This window comes from Cydia strobilella, chromosome 1 (assembly GCF_947568885.1).
Source record: "Cydia strobilella chromosome 1, ilCydStro3.1, whole genome shotgun sequence".
Classification (NCBI taxonomy): Eukaryota; Metazoa; Arthropoda; class Insecta; order Lepidoptera; family Tortricidae; genus Cydia; species Cydia strobilella.
Window position 1 is genome coordinate 20,853,688 of NC_086041.1, and position 10,386 is coordinate 20,864,073.

Sequence of the window (10,386 nt, forward strand, 5' to 3'; positions counted from 1 at the left end):
GATGAAATGATGCTTGGTGCCTTTCACCCGAGTTAAACAATCTACTTTTCATATCGAATACGACGAAAGCAAAAAGACAAGGCAAATTTGCAAGACGTATGGTCACGATTTTTCCTAGACTTTGCATGCCTGGTCATATAATAATTCATAGCGAAAAACATTAAATTGCAATATATATGAAAAAAACATATTTTATGAAACTGAATTTATTACTTGGACCGGGCAGTATGAATACTTCCCTACTTCTAGCCGGGCAATGAGATAAATTTGGTCGCGCGGGGTTGCAATTCTGACCTAACCTAAACCTACTTTTCTATAAACAATTCTTTTCTGTGGGGGGTTGTAGTTCTAACCTAACCTAAACCAATATTCTGTAAGCAGTTCCTTTCTGTGCTGGGTTGCAGTTCTAAGTTTTATTACATTGCCCAAGGTAAGGTAGGTCATTATTCATAATGACCGGTCAAAGTGATTATTTCATTTGTTTTATTTTATTGCCCAAAGTAGGATAGTCATTATTTATACTGACCTAAGTGACTGACCTTGCAGTTGTAATTACATTGCCCACTTGATGCGGGCATTATGCATACAGACCGGTCATTTTTCATAGTGAGCGGACTTATCAAGTTGCCCGTAACATATCCTGTCCTTGTCTCTCGTAAAGCCGGGTCCAGACGGGTGTAACGTATAATGTAAGATTACGTGTAATACATTATAGCGTCAACGTGGGGACGGCATTGCGAGCGCCTTTGTGTTCGCGCTTAAAATCAACAGCCGATGGATCCGGTAGGAGCATTGCATTGCATGTAATGCTTGTATTGCTGGCCACACGCAGAATTACACCCGTTTGGACCCGGCTTAAGCAATGATGTCGTCAGTTTGTCGGCGAAGGCTGTCGTTGCGATATTCGTGGTTCAAGAAAAGAGAATATAAATATTTGGACGGTCATTTTGTAAACAAGTCGTTTCAGTTTGATAGTTGATATATTATGTTTAGTAGAGTCCGACCAAGTGTTATTTAAACGTCATAATTTCATAGAAGTTTGACGTTTAAAGTAACATTTGAACTACTGTGCCTCGTCTGTGCTATAAAAATCGCTGCGGAGTTCTGTTGGTCTGACTTTAACAGTGACAATCAAGAAATCATCTAATAATGAAAAATAAATCCCTGTATGTTTGTATATATTCTTGGCCTTACTTAAGTAATACTTTATTTTAGCCATCTTGCAGAGAGAGCGTGTTCTTAATTCTAAACAGCATAAAGAGTATTACAACGCATCCATTTTTTTTCCATGGCGATGAAGTTCCTATGATACTTATACGTACATTAAAACTATATTCTTACGAGATACATAACATAATTTGAAATCAGAAATTTTATACAGCGATCTGCCTAAGAACTTAACCGAATAAACCAAGCTATGTATTTTAAACTCCCTCAGGACAAGGGATTGAGGCCGATTTGATTGGATTCAAAACAAGCAACAATTGTCAGGATCACGATGCCAACCCTCGAGACATGTTGACTGCTTGTAAGGAAATTAACCGGGCATGCTGCGTGTGTGGGTGTGTCGGTTTTAATTTTTGCAAATGATACAACTTTAAAACATCATATCTCAATCGAAATTTAAAAATATATTATTGGCACAATTACTCGCAGTGCATCTCGTTCCCTATATTATATGTAGGTACGTAATAAGAGTTACATGTACGGACGGGCTAGTAATGTCAAAATAAGATGATATCCATTTGTAACCTTGAATTGGCCTCTTACAATTGTTGAATTTTTAAAGTTTAGCCGTGTTTGTATGGGGCATCGGCCCCAGAAGCCTAATTGATTGCCGTTTTGCCAATTTATTAGCTCAGATGTAAGATGCTATTTCACAAAATGTTAACCCTAAAATGCTGCAGGTTTTTGAGAAAAAAAAAGGAAATTGGTTTTCACTTCTATTTATCTCAACTACTGAACCGATTTTTTTGTAACTTATACATATTATGTAAGTAATCTAGATGTATTATTTAAAAAATGGAGTTCCAAATATCCTTATAAGTAGTGAAATTTTCACTTTTAATTTTTTAATATTTTTTTTTATATTTCCGTGATACCAATACCATTTTTGGGTATTTCATCTATAAACATATTTAATTTATTTATTTTACAATTTATTTATTCAACTTCTTTTTATTTCTAACAAACATACAAATATAAAAACATAAATAATTAAATTAACTAAAAATATAGAACATATATTTATTTCAAAAACAACTGTTTTTATTAAACAAACATGTTTAATCGCTGTTTATTGCACTACAACCTAATTTTGATCATTAGTCAAGTACCTAACTTATTACGTTAGTAGTCATGGTTTTGGTGATATAGGTACTCGTAATAGTGAATTGTGGCCTGTTCGCGCTTGATGATCACCTCTCACAAGGTAAGCACCATATGACAAGCATTCTTGCATACTTCTGTGTATATTTCATGCCTTGTATTTTGGTGCAGGTGCATCCGAAACAGAATATAATATTATTTCCTATTTCTGTGCCATATTTGTGTTCTGTTTTGTACAATAAAGAGTTTCTACATACATACATACATACATACATACATATAAAGTTGGGTGAATCATCGCCTGGCAGGAAAAGTGGTGGACGCTTTAATTCCAAAACCTAAAGCGGCGGTGCCGCACATAGGACTCCTAAAGTGTCATGTGGCAAAGATTGACGGTTTGGAGAAGTGATATAGACGTAGAATGCTGCGCATACCTTAGACACCTCAAAGAACAAACCTCTTCATTCTAAGAGAGCTCAACATTGCCACTCGGCTCTCAACAACGTTTTGCGGTCTCCAACGCATGATGTGTAGAATCGTCTAATTTTAGGTCGAATGAAACGTGCTTGGAATATTTAAAATATACAAAGTTAAAAAGTATTTTTGTTTTTTTTTTACATTTTTATTCCGGTTCTCTAGTCATAAACACAAATATACTTATGTATGTATAAATCATCATAATTCTATCTGCCTAATTTTTTTTTGCTTCTGTAACGATTTTCTGATCTCAACACAAATCGGAAAAGTTTTAATTTGATTTACGTCCCTAAAGTTGCGTGCAAATTATACCTTATCTACGACCAAACACGATTCCAACTAAGAAAATTGTAACTGTTAGCAAATGATGAAAGATAAACAACAAAAGTTGAATGAAATCGGGAACTATTTTAAGTGCGTGCCTGCTAATAAAAGTGTGAAGGAGTAAAAAGCAAATAAATCTTTACTATGTTTTCAATTCAAGATACAGAAAAAAATACTAGTAGGTAAGACTAATATGTTAGGTGGAAACTCTTTCTATATTATAAATAATTTTTTTTCTTCAAAAACTTGTCACTATATAGGTGTTTTTTCTTTGTCGAAACCTCAGAATAATGACTAAAGCATAGAAGTCGGGCAAAAATAAAAGCTTGGTAAAAGGTATCGTATTCACAACACGCTATCACTTTTTGTCTATGAGTGAGTGAGACAACAATCCGCAAGTTCTTTCGTTTTTTTCAGTATTGTCATAAGATGAACTGAGGAAAATGTCAAATGGTTATACGTGGTTCTAATATAATCCAGCCAAATAAAATATATGTTCGTTATTACACAGGTAGGTATCAACTGTAAAAACTTGACATAGTCGTATTATTTTAGTTGAAATATTTCGGGAATTTCAGCGGTCATCTTGGTTTATTAACCGACTTCAAGATTTCAAAGGAGGAGGTTCTCAATTCGGTTGTGGTTTTTTTTTTTTTTTTTAATGTTTGTTGCTCCATAACTCCGTCATTTCTGGACCGATTTTGAAAGTTCTTTTTTTGATTGTAAGCATATACATACAGATTGGTCCCGTTTTTGTTAAAAAGCAGTTCTGATGATGGGATCCATGAGGAATCGAGGGAACTCCTCAAATGTTAAAGGCATACATATAGTGATTTTAGTATTTTCATCAACAAATCAAGCACTTACATTTAAAAAAGTGACATTTGATGAAGTGGAACTGCTGATGATGATCAGAACGGAACTCTTCAATGACGCATAGTTCACGTTTGGCGATTTGTCCTCTTCGTTATGTTTGTTAAGCAAGTTAGGTTTTCAAGAAACATTTTTGTCAAGCTCGAGTTCTGATGATGGGATCCATGAGGAATCGAGGGAACTCCTCAAATATGAAAGGTATACATATAGTGATTTTTGTATTTTTATAAACAAATCCAGCACTTCCATTTTAAAAAGTGACATTTGATGAAGTGGAACTGCTGATGATGATCAGAACGGAACTCTTCAATGACGCATAGTTCACGTTTGGCGATTTGTCCTCTCCGTTATGTTTGTTAAGCAAGTTAGGTTTTCAAGAAACATTTTTGTCAAGCTCGAGTTCTGATGATGGGATTCATGAGGAATCGAGGGAACTCCTCAAATGTGAAAGGCATACATATAGCGATTTTTGTATTTTTATCAACAAATCCAGCATTTCCATTTTAAAAAGTGACATTTGATGAAGTGGAACTGCTGATGATGATCAGAATGGAACTCTTTAATGACGCATAGTTTACGTTTGGCGATTTGTCCACTTCTTTATGTTTGTTAAGCAACTTAAGTTTATAAGACATATTTTTGTCAAGCTCGAGTTCTGATGATGAGACCCACGAGGAACCGAGGGAACTCCTCAAATGTGAAAGGCATACATATAGTGATTTTTGTATTTTTACCAACAAATCCAGCATTTACATTTAAAAAAGTGACATTTGATGAAGTGGAACTGTTGATGATGATCAGAATGGAACTATTCAATGACACATAGTTCACGTTTGGCGATTTTTTCTCTTCCTTATGGACCCAAACCCAAACTTGGACCCGGACTCGGACCCGGACCCGGGTCTGAACATGGACCCCAACTCGGACCCGGACCCGGACCGAACTCTGACCCAAACCTGGACCCGGACAGCCGGACACGGACCCGGACTCGGATCCGGACCCAGACCCGGACCCGGAAATGCTACTAGAAAAGTGGGTTTGGTGGGTGGGTGTGTTTTGAACTGCGATTCTCACAGAACAGAACTGCTATCAGAAAAGTAGGTTAGGTTAGGTTAGAGCTGTGACCCTTACAGAAACGAAATGCTACCAGAAAAGTAGGTTAGGTTAGGTTAGAACTGCGACCCTTACAAAAACGAAATGCTACTAGAAAAGTGGGTCGGTTTACCTCCTTTTCAACATAATTAGGCAAAAGATGCTGTCTTTTTCATTTCATTGTCTGGAATCTAAGAATGCTTTCAGCGGCATCCCCCATTGAAGTCGGTTTTTTTTTCTTAAAAATTATTTTATTATATTGTTGCTATTCCTGAAAGATTGTTGGAAAACGTGCTAAGTTTTTATTTGTAATGTTTTGAAGTTCGCTTTGTGATAATTTCTTGTGTGATCGAGGGCTGTAAATCGCATACAGGAAGAAAAGAAAATACGCACGAACCGATAACCTTTAATCGGTGAGTTTTGTTCAATTTTGAAGAAATTAATTTATAGGACCTGACCCTAAACATTGATTATGAGCCTTGCAGCTTGAAATAAATGAATTTTATTTTTATTTTTTATTTTTTTTAAACATTGAAATCGATATGTTGTTTATGTAATTATTACTTGCATTCAAGTCTATATAGATTTTTGCATATATTTTCGAACTTTTCTGCTAAGTATGAAAGGTTATATTTTTGCCATAGTGATGTATCGACCTCAGATCAATAACCTATCGACATTTACAGCTTTCTTATAGTTTGGCCCAGGACTGTCTCATTTAAATTGATGAGTACAGTCAAAGGCATAAATATAAATATACATTCCCAACGTCTCAAAAATATGTATACGCTCAGACAATAAAATCGTATTTACATATTTTTGAGCCATTTGTCTGGATCGATATTTTTGCCTTCGACTGTACCTATAGTTTTCTTTGTTCTTACTTACTGACAGATTGTGTTTGCCAGACTATATAGTGGCTACAGTTAGTCGCTATTGAGCAACATATTTCGGAGAGCCTAGATCTCAAAATTTTCAAGGACTGATACGGCTGTGCTTTATGTTTCTATATGTATTATACCTTACGGTTTTCTTTACGCATACATACAAGTAACACATTACATATCGCATAACAGCCAGGCAAGAAAGAGAAAGTTCTAATTTGGTTATCAGACCCTTCAACCCTTTACCCCTTAGGCTTAACCTAATTGAATGACGAAAGCGACGCAAAGCGATGTGACGTGATGCTGCTCCTACATTTATGCAACCTGACTTACACGATCACGTGGACAAGACGGCATGAAGAACATGAACTGCTTTTTTGTTAGACCAAGAAAAGTCTGCAGAGGTTTTGACAGCACACGCAGTGCCATATTTATACGTCATAATTTCATATAAGTTTGACGTTTAAAATAACACCTGCACTGCGTGTGCGCTCAAAATCTCTGCAGTCTTTTCTTGGTTTAACTTTATTTATGAAAAACGCTAACCCAAACACATTGCAAGTATATTTTCTTTTATTTTTTTATATTAATTATGGTAAATGCCCAATATAAAGAGGGGGCAAATTTTTTATTAGTTAGCCAATTTGCCAATAGATGGCGCTGTACACATTGATGCTTAGTATTTTTCTGGTCAAAAGTCTTTCGTGAATATGAATACATGAAAAAATTAAAAGTTTGTACGGAACCCTCGGTGCGCGAGTTAAACGAACTCGCACTTGACCGGTTTTTAGGGTTCCGTACCCAAAGGGTAAAAACGGGACCCTATTACTAGGACTCCGCTGTCCGTCTGTCTGTCTGTCTGTCACCAGGCTCATGCATCGTGATAGCTAGACAGTTGAAATTTTCACAGATGATGTATTTCTGTTGCCGCTATAACAACAAATACTAAAAAGTACGGAACCCTCGGTGCGCGAGTTCGACTCGCACTTGGCCGGTTTTTAACACAGATAATTCTAATTTTGCACTGATGTGCATCATCTTGTCAACAGTGATCTGTAAAAGGTGTAGAGGGATTTATCACATACGGTATTATTGTAGTAGTCGTTGGGTTTGGCCCAATGGATAAGCGTGACTCAAAACTAGCTAATGTTTTATTTGTCGTAATAAAAAATATTGGATCCTTTGTAGTAAGTATAATAAAAGTATGGTTTTCCAATAAAGTGCTACTAACTACGCGCGCCTCTCTCCGCGTCGAAGTTGTTCAACTACCCTCGTGAATTTAAGCATGCAGTAACTTGACAGTAAGCCATAAACTAACTTGCCATAAGTATGTTAAATTAATACTTATATTTGCTAACGTTATCAAACATCAAATATTTATTCAGCAAATAGGCCACAGGGGCACTTTTACATGTCAATTTTTACAAACAATAAAATTAACCCAAAATTACAAAAAAACAATTACATAAATATAAATGTCAAATTACACAAGAAAAAAAAAACTAATAAAAACAATACAAATAACAGAAGTACTAAAATTGTTTAGAGATGTTTAAGTCTCTAGGTGTCAGAGATAAAATGTATATAATAATAAAAAAGATCATCAAACTATCCAGAGATGTAAAGGGTCTCCGAGACTTGAATTGTTTTATAATTAATAAAAAGACAAAATATTAAACCAGACAAACAGACAAGAACCGAATGAAGTGCCTCACGTTAATGCCACTCAAAAGTAAAGTTACATCGGTAAAATGAAGGCCGTGTAAACTTAAACAGACCGGTCTCCACAAACAGCACCCGTTCACGAGTATGACGCGTATCTCAGCCATCGTCTCCCTCAACCTTCATTCGGGAAAGTGGCGACCCGATCAACGACGCCACCGTAAGCAAAGACTTTTAAGCGAGCATGACATGTTCAAGTTGCCGGGCTGTATTAATATATATAAAGTAAATTAATTCAGTGAGATACAATATTTGTGCTCGTATGTTACATTAAAGACGGCATAGCGCCACATAATCACAACATAATTCGTAAGAAGTATGCCTACCTATAAACAACTAAATTACAAATTTAAATTGACAAGAGATGTAAAGATCTCTACCTGTCAGAATCATTAAAAATAAAGGTATTATTAGACATAAAATAAATTTAAAACAAAATAAAATCTTAGAGGTGTATAAGGTCTCTAAGTGTATTTAAGTCAGATTTACATAGAATCAAGTTAGCAATCAAGCGTATATTATTATATGTGTATTAAAAATGTGCTAAAAAAATTAATTATTATTAAAAAAAAACAAAAAACCCGACTGCACACTAAAAAGAGGAAAACAAGCCCCACGAGAAATATTGTTTAATCAAATGTTAAAACCAAGCTATGGAATACCGTTTAAACAATATAAAAAATACACTATGAAATGTGTATGTAATCGATAGTTAAATAAAACTTATTCTAAATACTAACACAATTATTATAATTTATAAATGTTGATGGTAAGTATCGCAGGCGGGGACTTATTAAGGATGTTAAATGTGAGGTTTGTAAAGTTTGATAAAAGATTACAGCGTTTAACTACGCTCTATCCATTATACATAAATTTCTTTAACGGAGGAATTTAAAACAAATGCTAAAAATAAATGAAGGATTGAACGTTTTGACGAGAAATCCTACGTGGGCAGTCGAGACGCGAACGTGAAGCAGCGCGGTGTGGCGCGGAAGAAACAAACCATAAGTATCAAACTTATGGAAGCATCCTACTTAGGCGATCAGCAGAGCAGTTGGGTGATTATAATTCTTACGCCTGCTTCTTTCTGCCTCTCACCCGAGTTAAACACCCTACTTTTCATACCGAATGCGAGGAAACCAAACAAGACAAGGCAATTTTGCAAAATCAGTAATAAAGGTACTTTATTACTGATACTTAAGGGTACTTTTTTAGGTGTAATAGACCTACGGCCGTGAGATTTTCCTAAGGACTTACTTGCAATCGGGAACTTTTCATGTGTGAAGATAAATAACCCCTAGCGAAAAACATTTAGATTGCAACATTTACGAAAATACACATATTTTAACAAACTGCAGTAATTTTAAAATGATTTGTTCATTATAGTATCAAAATCAGCGGGATTGCCTCTTACTTTTTAATGTTTTACTTTTTCGTTCTATAACTCCCAGTAGTCAATTTTCAATTTTTGAGGTAGTATGGCTCCATCGATACTGTCGATGATTTCGCCAACGTCAAAGTGGGATCCATGTGGGATCGAATTAATATTTCTTGATTAAAACATATCGGCCATCGACCATAGCCAGTGTACGGTAAACAATAAAATTATGGGCCTCTAGGGCTCTAGCCAGACACGGTTAGAGGTAGAAATACCAAATGCTCTTAGAGCACGACGTTGTTCGGTGGTTGTTGTAGTTGTCTCGTAAAACCGATAGCTGGATTTTACGAGAAGCATGTGGACTACCGGCCGTTGACTCCAGAATGGTGGTTAAACACGCTTTGAGATTAATTCTCCATTCACTGCACACTACCACATTAGATTACTGTATAATAAAGCTATCGATATTACACATTAAACAATATTAATGAGCAAAACACAAAGAAATTAATCACGAGGCTACTATCAAGATGGCGATCGAACCGGAAGTCCCTCCCAGTAGTCAATGGTATTCAGTACGGCTACCATCAGTTTGACACTGACATAAACGCCATCGAGAACGTAATTTACTTTCTATGCATCTCGCTCGCACTAATATGCGAGTACGAGCGAGATGCATAGAAAGTAAATTACGTTCTCGATGGGGTTTATGTCAGTGCCAAACTGATGGTAGCCGTACTGGTCATTTAAACAACATAAAAGTGTTTAATTTTTTTTTAATATTAACAATTTCATAAATAGAATAAGCAATTTTTATCTTATATTTTATTTCATTTTCATGAATATAGTGCTAAATAACTTTAAAAACCCATTTAATATCGTAACAAACGTTTAACTGTGGCTGTATATGATTCTGCCTTACGCAAATGTAGGGTTTAAAAAAATATTTATGGTGCATTCCTTTTGGTTCCCGACTTATGAAATCGAATAAATACAATTCAACAAAAGAAATCAAGAATTATTTATTTTAACAACTTACTTACATCATTTTTGATAAAAAAAAACTATTCAATGCGGGATTAGTAAAATTAGAACTTACCTACCAATTGTTCCAGGCGGGAAAATAATGACACTATTTTCAATTCTGTTTCCACCTAGTTGCTCGTGGGACGGGGACGCAGAGGAGCACACTACTTTTCTGCACTAAAGCAGAAACATATCACTTTCTGCGCAATTTTTAGAACAACAACCCACCCACCCCACCCACCCACTTTCAGAGCATGAGATATGAAAATAAATAAAATTTGA